Here is a 12,227-nt window from a genome sequence, read left to right on the forward strand (position 1 = left end):
GGGCGTGGCTCCTGCTGTGGCTCCAGAGGCAGTCTGGAGCTGAAACGTCGTTGGCAAAATAATAACGACAACAATATTATTAGTATTGTTGATAAGAAGAAGAATTGGAAAGGCAGGGTTATATTTATTTGAGATCGTAAAATAAAATCTGGCCTCAAGACGTCCTAGGTATATTTAGTGGCTTGTCTCTGACGATTCATTCCCCTTGGCCCGGGCCGATTAAAAGCTTACCCAAGAAATTGTTTCTGGAAGAAAAAGGTGTCATTCTGATGCTCCTGACTCAGGTACTATTGCTCCTCCTGTCTCAGCCTGTCCCTGCTCCCCCCACTCCACCCACACCACACTGAAGGGTTTCTTTCTTTCTTTCTTTCTTTCTTTCTTTCTTTCTTTCTTTCTTTCTTTCTTTCTTTCTTTCTTCTCTTTTCTTTTCTTTTAATGAACAAGGAAGTTCTTATTTAACAGAAATTCCTTTCCCCTGATGCTAACCTGAGGCATTAGGGATTTTGCATCAGGCCTCCAGGTCTTCTGCTCCTGGTGGTCCAGGCCTGGACTACACGCTGGGGGAGAAATGGCAAGGGCCTCAGATTATGGCATGTTAGGGGTGGAGGGCTGTGGCTCCTAGGCTCAGAGGGGTCAGAGGCAGCTGGTAGGCACCTAGGCAGGAATTGGGGGCTTGGGGACCACAGCACAGGGTTGGTCTGGAACAAATGTGTATGAGGAGATGCTCAGGGAGAAAACCAAAAGTGCCTCATAATGACAAGAAGCACAGCTAACATTTATTGAGTGCTTCTATGTACCAGGTATCGTATCCACCCCCCTGGGGGTCTCCAAACTGGAGGACAAGGCATCGTGGCCAAGGGTAGACCTCGGAGCGGGCAGGGCTGCAAGGGGCAGGCAGGTGGCCAGCTAGGTGGGATCACATGGCTGGGGATAGAGGTTTTTACCCCACGACGCGTTTTCTGCCTGGAGAGGTGGTGGGGGTCGCTGCGGGCAGCCGGGCCTGGAGCAGGCATCCTGCCTCCTCGCCTGTGGTCCTCCTCCCACATCCAACCTGCCCTGTGTGGCCATGCACTGTGTGGGCCCCAGGTCTCTAGCCTGGGAGAAGGAAGACCAACAGGTTCCAATGATGCTGCCATTTCTTCGCGCTGGAAATCCAGAGGCAATTGAACAGGGCTATGAGGGCCGCTAAGGTCAGGCTTGGGCGAGGGGCGAGCTCTCTGTGCTCGGAGGCCCGAGGCCTGGCTTCCCGCGGCTCCTCCCGCTCAGGCCCAGGGCGCGGCGGCGGCGCGGGCTCCAGACGAGGTGAGCCTCCTTCATGGTGCAGGAGGGCTCCAGGGCCTCCGTAGCCCTCGCGTTCCGGTGCTCGCCAAGGGCAGGAGTGGGGCTCAGGCCCAACCGCCCTCTGGCCGCGTTCGGGCTGCTTCCACGCCCCACCCCGCTGGGGTGTTCCAGCCTCCATTCGGAGGCCACTCTCGCGAGCGGGAGTTTTCCTCCAAGCTCAGCCTCTCCCTCCCATCCCCCTAAAGCAGGGTCTGAGACTCGCCGATGACCCCGTGCCTTGCCCCGCGAGGGTGGAAAAAAGCAGGCACTGCGCTCTGTCTGGAGACAAAAGGCCTCCGCGCCCCGCTCCTCCAGGCTCAGCCGCTGCGCGTTTCGCACCCGCCTCCACCTATGTGGAGCAGGCGGGAGCAGGTGGAAGTGTCCTTGTAGGGGTGGCTCCGAGTAGAAAGCCCTGATTGATCCCAGAAATTGAACACCTCCGAGTCCAAGGGCTTAGGCACGGCACGGGTATCTGCTTCAAAAAATTCAGTCCGCCCCCAGCCCTCCCCACTAACCCCCCATCCAGTCACCCTCTATAAAGGGGTCCCCTCGCTGGATTTTTGCTTCTAGTCTTATTACGTATCACCTGGCATTCAGGAAACGCTCGCTTCTGATATCGACCTGCACAGGTTACTTTTTTCCCCAAAACAACGACTCTAGCTTTCCTGCTACTAGACCCCAGGGAGAATTCACTGGTTTTAACATTAAAACAAAACAAAAAAAAAAACTTAAAACTCTCTCCGGGTGCGAGATGTGGTGGGCCGTGCGGAGTTTCCTGTCTCTCCACGCTGACTCCCCGCCGCACCTGGAAAGCTAGTCCTGTGAAGAATAGTCTTATCCTGCAGTCTATCATTTCGGTATTACAAATAACCACCGTGGAGCGAGAAATACCCCCGGCCTAAGACTATTGATAGATGATAGTAGCGATATTCACAATCGATCCTTTAATAGGCAGACGTCATAAATCATGTTCAATCCCCTGACAGCACAGTACTTCGCTTAATAATATAATTAAGATTAAAACTCCAGAGGTATTGGAGGCAGCGGGTATTGATAGCTTCAAAGATTGCATTCTGGATATGATGGTGAAAGAGAAAGGGACCTTTGGAAAATATAAACCCCTGTCCTAAAAGATGTGGAGTTTTTAGGGTGCTCCTAGCCCAGGAGCTCTTTTTATCTTTTCTGCTCCCCCGCCCCATCAACACACACCATTTTTGCCCCACTAGTAATTTCCATCTCTGATAGGTGAGCTGAGAGTAGACCAGCTCTTTCTTTAAAATGGTATCAAGGAGAATAAGGAGAAATAAGGCTTGGCTTGGGCAAATGGCCCGCGTCTAGGAATCCTTTAAAAATCCACTCCTTCAGCCTTGAATCTGGAGGGGAAAAAATGTTTCAGAGACCTAGGAAATGAACTAGTTCCGTTCTTTCAATACGATTAATTTCCTCAATAATATTTTCAAAATTACATATAAATCACTGGACATATGCAGGTATGCCAGCCCACTCTGCTTCTGCAGTTTAACTGCCCCTGAGCTTTTCCAGCACTGCTTTCCAGTCAGAATCTTGGACCTCAGGATGAAAACCCAAACTTCACTTGAAGAGTAAAACCAGAAGGGCAGGGTCCTATGCAGGGGTGATGATCTGCTCTGTGTTTCATAAGCAGAGCTGATTATAAGTATGGCTAAAATTATTTCAAAGAACAAAATATTAATCAAATCAATCAGAGCTGACAAATGAGAAATATTTGAAAGTCAGGGGTAATTTACAACTTTGTTATTAGTTAAGAGTCTCCTGCCTTGTAGCAGTAATTAATAACACTCAGAGAGGAATGATTTGGAAATCCCCCTCCCATTCTTTTTATTTTCCTCTGTGTCTCCTAAGGAAGGAAAGAGAGAAAGGAAGCAAATGAGTGATCAGTAGAAACAGGAAAAACACTGAGTCGTTTGTAGGGAGAACAAAACTGGAAAATATAAAAGAAAGGGAAAAAAAAAAAGATTAGCCCCATGGGAGGCCATCAGGAAATAAAGAAAATATAGGAGGAGGGGTAGTAAATCAGAAAATGAATTCTGTAACCATACCCCATGAGCAGGCTGGCTAAAGGTTGAATTTCAAATGGCCCAGAAACCCCATCAAAATGAACAGTGCTGCTAAAAAATCTTGAAAGTAGCTCAGCTCTGAATCAAGGCAGAGCTCAGGGCATTGTCTGTTTTGTTGTTGTTAACAATGTATTTCTTTATAGCCCAGGAGCAGACGTGTGCAGGCTCTTTCCCAAATTCCATCCCTGGAGACCTGACTGGCTTTCATGTTTCTGGTGTTAACTCTCCTCTTGGTCACAGACAATCCCCTCCCCCCAAGTCTTACATTGATTATTAGATCGTCTCAGGTCCACCTAAACAACACACCAAAATAATGACTTGTTGAAAAACTATAAATCATTTCAGTGTCTGAGCCTGGAAAACCACTTCAGTCAACAGGCTTTGCTGTGAAAAGGTAAAGAAATCCCCAACCTTTTGCTCACTGAGGAAACGCTGCTACTTCCCTGAACTTTTATTTGTTAGATGGGGGAATTTTTCACATTGGTTTAAAAAAGAAGGGAGGGAAAGAAAATAACTTTGGCAAACTTTATCTGGTCTTTATTATAAGCCCCAGTCTTGTCTCATTGAACTGAGGCTGCATCTACAAAAGGTAGCTAGAGATTGAGATTTATTGGCCTCTAAATGAAAAGATTCATTTGATATAAGAGGTTAACTCAAAGTTCCTATACCGGGACTAGCTTTGGCAAATGCCTCTGTCGAGTCAGCACAAAAGCAGTTCAAAGAAATCTTAAAAACACACACAGATATAGACACACAAACACACTGGCCCACTTAAGCCGTAAATGCAATTCTCTTTCCTTTGTTGTTTCTTCTGTCATTACAAACCTCCAGCTTCTTTCTAGGTGGTTGGGATGCCCTCCCCCCCACCCGCCATGCACACGCAGCTGAACTTTGCCATTTTGTATCTTTTGCTTTTACTTGCAGTGAATGAAAGAATAAGGGGAGGGGGGAGAGAAGAAGAGAAGTGAACTAATTCAAATAAAGCAGAATACGTTTGTAAATGAGGTGCATGGAGGAGAGTGAGACGTGGATGGAGGAAAGAGGCTCGAGAATAAAAACACGCAAACTGTTTGAAAATGGATGAAATGGGTTTTCAGTGATTAGAGTCTAGGAACCCAATAGGAACCTGGCAGAATATAAGCTTGTGAAGAAGGGTCCAGGAGAGAGAGCAAATTTGCCAGAGACTTTGAGAGGGAAGCTGGGAGGAGACAGAGCGGGGACCTGGGATCCTGGGCCGGGAGCGAACTATGGACATGCTAATGAGGGAAAATTAACCTTCGGGTTGGGTCTGTGACACGGGTCCTCCGCTGAATGCCTGACCCAGGGGCTGCAAGCCGCTTCTCCCTGCACCAGAGAAATGAGATAATCGCCCTGAAACCCACCAGCCTTGGTGCACACAGGCTCTGAAACACTGTTAGGGAGAATGGAGAGGGGCTAGCAGCTCCTCCAAAAAAAGGGAAATAGATGAGAAGCAACCAGAACCACAACCAGGCACAGAGAGCAAAGCTGTAGACCCTGGGTGTATTTGCTTAACTCCAGAGCCCCTCCAGGCTGGCACATTAAAGAAAGCAAGGAGCAGGGCCTTCAAAATAAGAAATATATTCATCTCTCATGCTCCAGTCTGTCACCAAAGGCCCCAGATAACTGGGGCTTGGTGAGGCAACACAAGGGATAAATGGATTTTATCTCCAGGAACATGGCCACTGGGCCAGAGGATTATTGCTTAGCTAGAGAAAATATATTGGGGCTGTGTAAGTGGAGGGGGATAAAGAACAGAGAAGTTGAAGAGAATAGACACAAAAACAAACAAACAAAAAATTCAAAGGGAAATTTTAAAAGTAGAGTGGCTGTGGTTACATGTCACAGACACACAAACACACACACAGGGATTTTATTAAACAAACAAGCCAACAACCAAACGCACATCAAAAACACATTTGCTCCCGCGGTCATAGGGAAAGGGGATTTGAAATGATTGTGGGGTTCTCATAGGGACCTTTCTGGCCTTTATTACTGCCCCTCCCTCTCCCTCTCTCTTTCTCTCAGGGTTTTCCAGAAACCCTGAAATCCCCAGTGGAGAAGGGGCCTCCCAGAGGCTGCCCAGGGAGGACTCCCTGTTGGAGGCAAAGGGGTCATGTTTCCAAGTAGAGACATCAACAAACCGCAATCTTAGTGACAGTGACAGCGCAAAATTATGTTTAATGTTGCAAGGGGGAAAGGGGAAATATAAAATTAGCACAGAGAAAATGTTTCCCAGACCTTTCTTACAATTAGGGCTCAGGCATATGGATGGGCACAAGGCAGGGTGAAAACACGAGGCCCAGACCCAGCAAGGCCACAGCAATGGGTGGAGGCAAAGGTCCCTCCCTGCCTGGGGTTCCTCATTCCCTGGGAGGAAAAGGAAGGCTTCTGGAGAGAGGCTAATGTCACCCTGCCCAATCACTTTACTCATTTCAGAACTTTTTTTTTTTTTTTTTTTTTTTAAGAACAGAGGAGGTTCTAGATGGTCCATCCTGGTGGAGATGACAGTTCAATGACTGACCTGCTCAGTCCCAAAGCCACAGGGTTTTTAAACCAGTGATGAAGCTGGTGAAGGAGCAGCCCAGCCTGGAAAGAAATGAGGGGATAGATGCACAGTCCTGAACCCCTCCCCCTCCTTTCAAGAACCTGAGTGGCTGTAGGGAGAAGATGCCTGCCGAGGGGAAGGAAGAATTATTTAATATGTCAGCAAGCCTTTCTTTGGAACTTGCTATCAGCCCTGTCTCAGCTGCCCAGTACAGCCTAGCTGGACCCCACCACTTTCTCATGATGTCCTGGGTCTCCATAGGCACCCCCCAGCTCCTGCCATGGCCAAGGACAGACAGACTTCAGGACAGACTGCCACCAGGCAGTAGAAGGGACTGGCCCAGAGAGAGCCAGGGAGATGGGAATGGTGACATTTCAAGGTGGAAGCACTTTCTGTTCAATGCAGATTATTTCCTAAACCACTTATTTGAAGGGACAGAGGTGCGTGTGTAAGAGAGAGAGAGGGAAGGAGAGAGGGAGGGAATGAGAGAATGAGAATTTAAACCCCCATCCCCATCCTGTTGTGGTTACAAAGAATATAATTTTGCCTTTGTCTGGAAACCACTGTATTAGTGCGGTTATTAAACAACTCAGCTTCCCTTCTTAGAATCAAGCAAAGAGAGGAGGGAGATGAGAGAGAGAGGGTAAATAGAAAATTCATTTTCAAATAACAGAAATTGAAAGTAAATTTTAAAAAATTAAATCTGGCTGATAAAGGCAGGGGATGAGAGATCACAGTAAGAGAGAAATGGACAGGGAGTATAGAAAATAGGCTGGTATTTTAAAAAGACTAATCTGTACAGGAAAAACATCCTGGGGCAGAAAAAAGCAACTGTCATTTCCTCTGTGGTAGCTCCACGACCTTAGATAAAATGGGGAAGCAGCTCTACATAAGGGTTGCAGTTTTACACTTTGATTTTAGCAACAAGTATCAAAAGATCTAAACTAATTGATTGCCGAGTTGCTTGGCCCTTCTCCAAAGAGCAATATAGATTTAATTGTATGTTGCTTAAAACTCCATTTCTCGAACAGTGTGAAACATGTAATAAAAGTCATAAACCGTATCGGAGATTCCCCCCCCCCCAGCATAAATACCCAATGGACATTTGGAAATCTCAGCTAATACTTTTAATGGGTTAAAAAAAAAAAAAAAGCATCAGAGAGGGGTAGCCACATAATAAAATCTAAACTGTTAATCCATTTTAACTCATTCAAAAAGAACCTGCGGTTGCAGGTGGGTTGTTTGGCAGAGGCAGAGGCGGGGTCGGGATAAGGAGACCCCACCTCAGACATCTGAGTAGTTCAAACGCGGTGCACCTACACCACACGCTTTAGGAAGCAAAGCAAGTGTGGCCTTCCACAAGACACCAGAATGCTCTCTAGCCGAGAGCTGAAAGTTGCATCTGAGCTGCCTGGCCCGGGCTCTCCTCCCTCCAAGTCTGGGAAGCCAGTCGGCGGCCGTGGCTCTTCGCAGGCCTCACTCAGCTCAGCTTCCCCGAGGGAGAGAGGGGGGCTGGAGGCTGGAGGCGGGCAAGAGCGCTCCAAGGCTGAGCGGCCAAATCCCCCCCCCCGTGCCCCTCCCAGGCAACCTTCCCCCACCATTGTCCGCGGTTATCCCCGACCCCCAGCGGCTGTTCGGGTCTAGAAGCAGCCCCCGCGCCCTCCCTCCCAGCCCCGGGCGTTTCTGAGAAGGGAAGAGTCCCAGCCACGCCTGCGATGTGGTCCGGGATCAGCCGCAGCCAAGTTCGCGGCCGCCATCAAGCTGGCGGCTGCGCGCGTTGCGGGCCGTGCCCTGGCGTGGCCACGCCGGCCGGCTGCAGGCGGAGATCTGTAGAAATCCACGTGAGCCGCCCCCTCCTCCTGCAGCCCGCGGCCCCTGACATGGCAGCATTGAAGCCGGCCCGGAGGTCCCCGAGGTCTCCGAGTGTGACAGTACTCAGCATAGCGGGTAGATGGCACAATTTTCTAACATTTAGAGAGAGGAACCCACGCTGGGAGCAATAAGTCCATTTAAAAGCCCTTTATTTAAAAGGAACAAAGATAACTGACAAGCGAAGTACAGAGACATCTCAATGAAATTTCCAAAGAAGAAAGAGAAATCAGAGGCCAAAGCAAATGAGAACTGGGCTTGATGGAACAGGCCAGCACTTTCCTCCCCCTCGAAAAGAAAGATAAAAGACAAAAAGAAAGGTGGTAGTCACTGGGGTTTGTGCGCGTTAATGATCACAGTCCAAACCAAATTCTGAAAATCTACAGCCACAGAAACTTTAAAATGGCCGGGTGGGCTTTGCCGGGGCAGGTGGGAGAGAAACCGGATCTATTAGGGGAGGAGATGTGAAAGTTTTGCCCCTGCTTTGGGGACAACGCCCTAACCCTGGAAAACAGCCGCCTCTGCTTTGGCCTGGGGACATCTGGGGGAGCCTGGAGAGGGCAGGCACCCTCTCTGGGCACAGTCGGGGCCCTCCGAGGGCCTGGGACGGAGGCCTCTTCTAGAATGGTGCCCAGGGATGGGCTGGGGCCCAGTGAGGAGCCAACGGCCTAAGATTTAGTGAAAGCCTGGGTACTCCAGAGACCACTTGCAGATTCAGGAACAATCGCACCTCTTAAAAGCCAACAGTGGCTCGGAGGCGCCCCACGCATGTCCCCGACAAAGCCAAGTGACATTAGTTGTGTGCTCCGGTACTGCCATCATCCACTCCTCACCTCCAAACCTGCAAGCCAGGTCCCCCACGCACGCCAAAAGGCGAGAAACCTGCGGACCGAAAGGAGACAGAGGAGGGGGCTAGAGGCCAGGAGAGGAGCGGTGCCCCCCTGGTCCTCCCGGCCCCGCGCTGGCCCCTGGCGACTCTAGCCCGTCAGGCGGGCAACGATAGGGGCGAGGTGGCTAACGCCCACAGGGGGGTCAAATGATTGTATTTGGGTGGGTGCTTGCCGACGTATTTGCTGAGTAAACCTCCCTTGCTGTGCTGAAGGCGAATCCCCATTGATAAATCCATCATTACCGTTCGGATTCAGGGAGGCAGCCGCGCCACTAAATTCATCTTACATTTGTAGCGCTTTAATAGACATTTATTAAATGCTTTTAGAGAGAGGCATGGGGCGCGTGATTACATCCTAGTTATAGACAGAACATAAAGACCCACGTTAACACCCATTTGCAGGAAGGAAGGAAGAGGTGGGAGGGGGTAGTAAGGCAGAGAGATGGAGCAAGGAGAGATGGGGTGGGTGGGGGCACAGAGCCTGGGCGTTATTAGCCAGGGCTGCCTGCCGGGGAGCAAGGCGGGAGCTGCGGGAAGTCTCGGGCTGCTGAGCCGAGGAGTCCACGCTCATCTCCCAGTTCCCTGGGTTTCCCCTTTCCCTGCACTCTCCACTCCGCGTTGGGGGCTTGCATTCTCTGCCACAGCACAAGGGATGTTCCAGCTGCCTCCGCTGACCCTTTTCGGCCCTCAACCCGGAACTCCTCCTTTACTTTATTCCAGGCCTCTCCAACTGAGACTCTTTGGAGCAAACTAGGGAGAGAGGGAAGGGAGCGTCCGCACTTCAGGACCCTAAGAGCTCCTTTAGAGCATCCTCTCTGCCCCACCCACCCCAAAGCAGTCAGCCTGAGAGCTGAGCCAGGCCTCCCTCAACACAAAGCAGACAGACGCCTTGGCCGCGGGGCTGGATAGCCCTGTTCGCTCCAAGGGTTCTTTGGCCCGACACGCTCTGCTGATGGATCCCTCCTCCTCCCCCGGCCTGGAGGGAGCCAAGCCACCTTTGCACCTCCGACCATCACCCTGCCTGGGGACCTGCCTTAGGCTTGCCCCACGCCCCTCGACCTCAATCTCAGAGAGCTGGGCTTGCAGGAATGCCTGGGCCTCCAAAGGGCCTAACCCCTTCCTGTGTGCCCCAGGGCCTCACCTAAAGGCCCAGTCCTCTGGCTCCATCAGTTCTATGCTCGCCCTCACCGGGCCCTCGCTCCCCGGGGACGCAGCCACCAACCCTGGCCGGCGGGTGACAGCCTCGGTCAGGACACCCAGCCCTCCCTGGCTCCTGGTAAGGAACATTTCCGCTATCTCAAAGTTGCCATAAGAAAATAAATACAGGTGACACTGTGCTGGGCCAAAGCTCATTAGTTCGTTGTCCAGGCCTAATAAAGAAACAGAAGCGCAAATTATAGAGTTCAGCTTCAACACACGCTCTGTCACCCGATATCAGCATTCGGCGAGCCTGATTCCAATTGCTCCGAACTTGCTGCGCAGTTCGCCCCCCACCCCCTCCTCGCGAACAGGAGGTTGGGTGGAAAAATATAGTTCCAAAGGGGGTAATGATCAAGCTTTTCCTCTCGGAAGCCTGCGCCACCTCATTTCCCATCAGTAATCCCAATAAAATTAACGTCGTGGCTGCAATTGAAAAGAGGAGGGCCCGCGACACTCCTGAAATAACACACTCTCCCCCAGCAAAAGGTAAAAAGCAAAACGGCCCTTTGTTCAGCTAATTAACGAAGGCCCAACTCCGAAAGCAGATGTGTTTGCTTAGCTAATCACAAGCATGTTTCTTTCAAGGAACGTCATTTCGAGGGGGCCGCTCAGGGGGATGGGAAAGGGGGATACAGCAACCCCCCCCCAGGCCCTCTCTGCCTCAGGGGTCTCTCACCCCAGACTAAGATCCAGAAGCTGAATCCCATCTCTCACACCTCCTTCCCCCTTGGTCCTACCCCAGAGGCCCAGTAGGCACCTCAGCGCTTGCCCACATGCCAGGCCTACAAGACTCAAAGGAGGTGGGGGGGGGGACTTAAAAGTTTTAACGACACAGATGCCATATTAAATGAGGCAGTTTTACAATTCACTTTGAATAAGACACTAACTTATTACAAGTGTGTTATCAGAAGGATGATAAGATTTATAACTCCAAGAGTCAGCTTTTCGCCTTAATGACAATGGATGTTAAAGAGAGGAAATCTGTTCTCTATTAGAGGAGATGAGAGTCCCCCTTCCCTGTTTTCAGGCATTTACAGATGCATCCAGGAGGGCAGATACCAAGCCCCTTTGTGTCTCCTTATGAAAAATTCTCCCTTTTCCCCTTTGGCTATGAAACCAGGTCTCCTTGCTGGGTTAGCACCTCGCTCAGATTTTGAGCATGAGCCCGGGAGAGAAAGAGAGAGAGAAAGAAAGGGAGGGAGATAGAAGTGAGGATGGAAATGTGGAGGGTGGGGGCGGTTCTCAGTCCTCTGGTTCATGCAGAAAAACTATTTCCCTGTCTTTCTTTGCCATACAAAAGATGGCTTTCCCCTAAACCAACACAGTAAGCAAACTTTAAAAAACTGGGGTCCTATTACAAACCAACGCCCAGCACTAACTGCTTTAAAATTACTGCATAATTAGATTTAGTTGAATTTCACCATTAATTAGGCAGCCGCACTGCAGGGAGCCTTTGAAATCTGAGAAAATGGGAAAAATCATCTGAAGCACGTTTTTTAAACCTAACTTCAATAAATCTCGACGAGGCCCGGAATTCAGAGAGAAACTCGCTCCCCTCCCAGGTGGCTGAGGGTAAGGGTCTCCAGGCCTGGGCTAGAGCTCGTATTGGACCGTAAGGGGCCATTCCCCCAGCGCCTGAGAGCTCGACCAGGGCCAAACCACTGTTTCCCCAGAGGCCCTCAGAAGACCCTCTCTGGGAGGTCAGGTCTGTTCCATGGCAGACCTCGCCTCCTCTCAAACCTATTAAAAGGGACCCCCGATGTAGAAGCGCTCCTATTAGGGGCGCCGTCCATGCCGCCTCACACATTTCTAGGACCTGCGACCCCCGGCCCGGAATCGGCCCTCGGCCCCTGCGCACCGGCAGTCATCTCTCTGCCCCCCCCAAAGCCACCTTTCCCCTAACTTTGCCACGCAAGCAGCAAGTTGTGCCCACGTCCGGCGGGGATCGAAGCCCGGCCCCCACCCCTCAGCTCGGCGGGTGTGTGTAGGGGGTGGTCCCGGCACACCCCCTCCCCCTGCACGGCCCCTGCATTAATGAGCGCGAGAACCGACCGAGGTCTGTTAAATACTGGCCTCCCCCTCCCCTATACCATTCAAACATTTAAGATCTGTGGAGAATACAGACTTCTTCTAATTTGGTTCCTGTTGGGAGAGGAGACCTGAAATAAACTCTCCCTATTACAAGGGGGAGGGGGCGCAGAGATAAGGGGATCCTGTATTACCAGTATGTTCCCTACCAATTCTGCTGCTTTAATTACAGAATAATCGAGGACCGCACTCACTCGCC

This window comes from Phacochoerus africanus, chromosome 9 (assembly GCF_016906955.1).
Source record: "Phacochoerus africanus isolate WHEZ1 chromosome 9, ROS_Pafr_v1, whole genome shotgun sequence".
NCBI classification, from domain to species: Eukaryota; Metazoa; Chordata; class Mammalia; order Artiodactyla; family Suidae; genus Phacochoerus; species Phacochoerus africanus.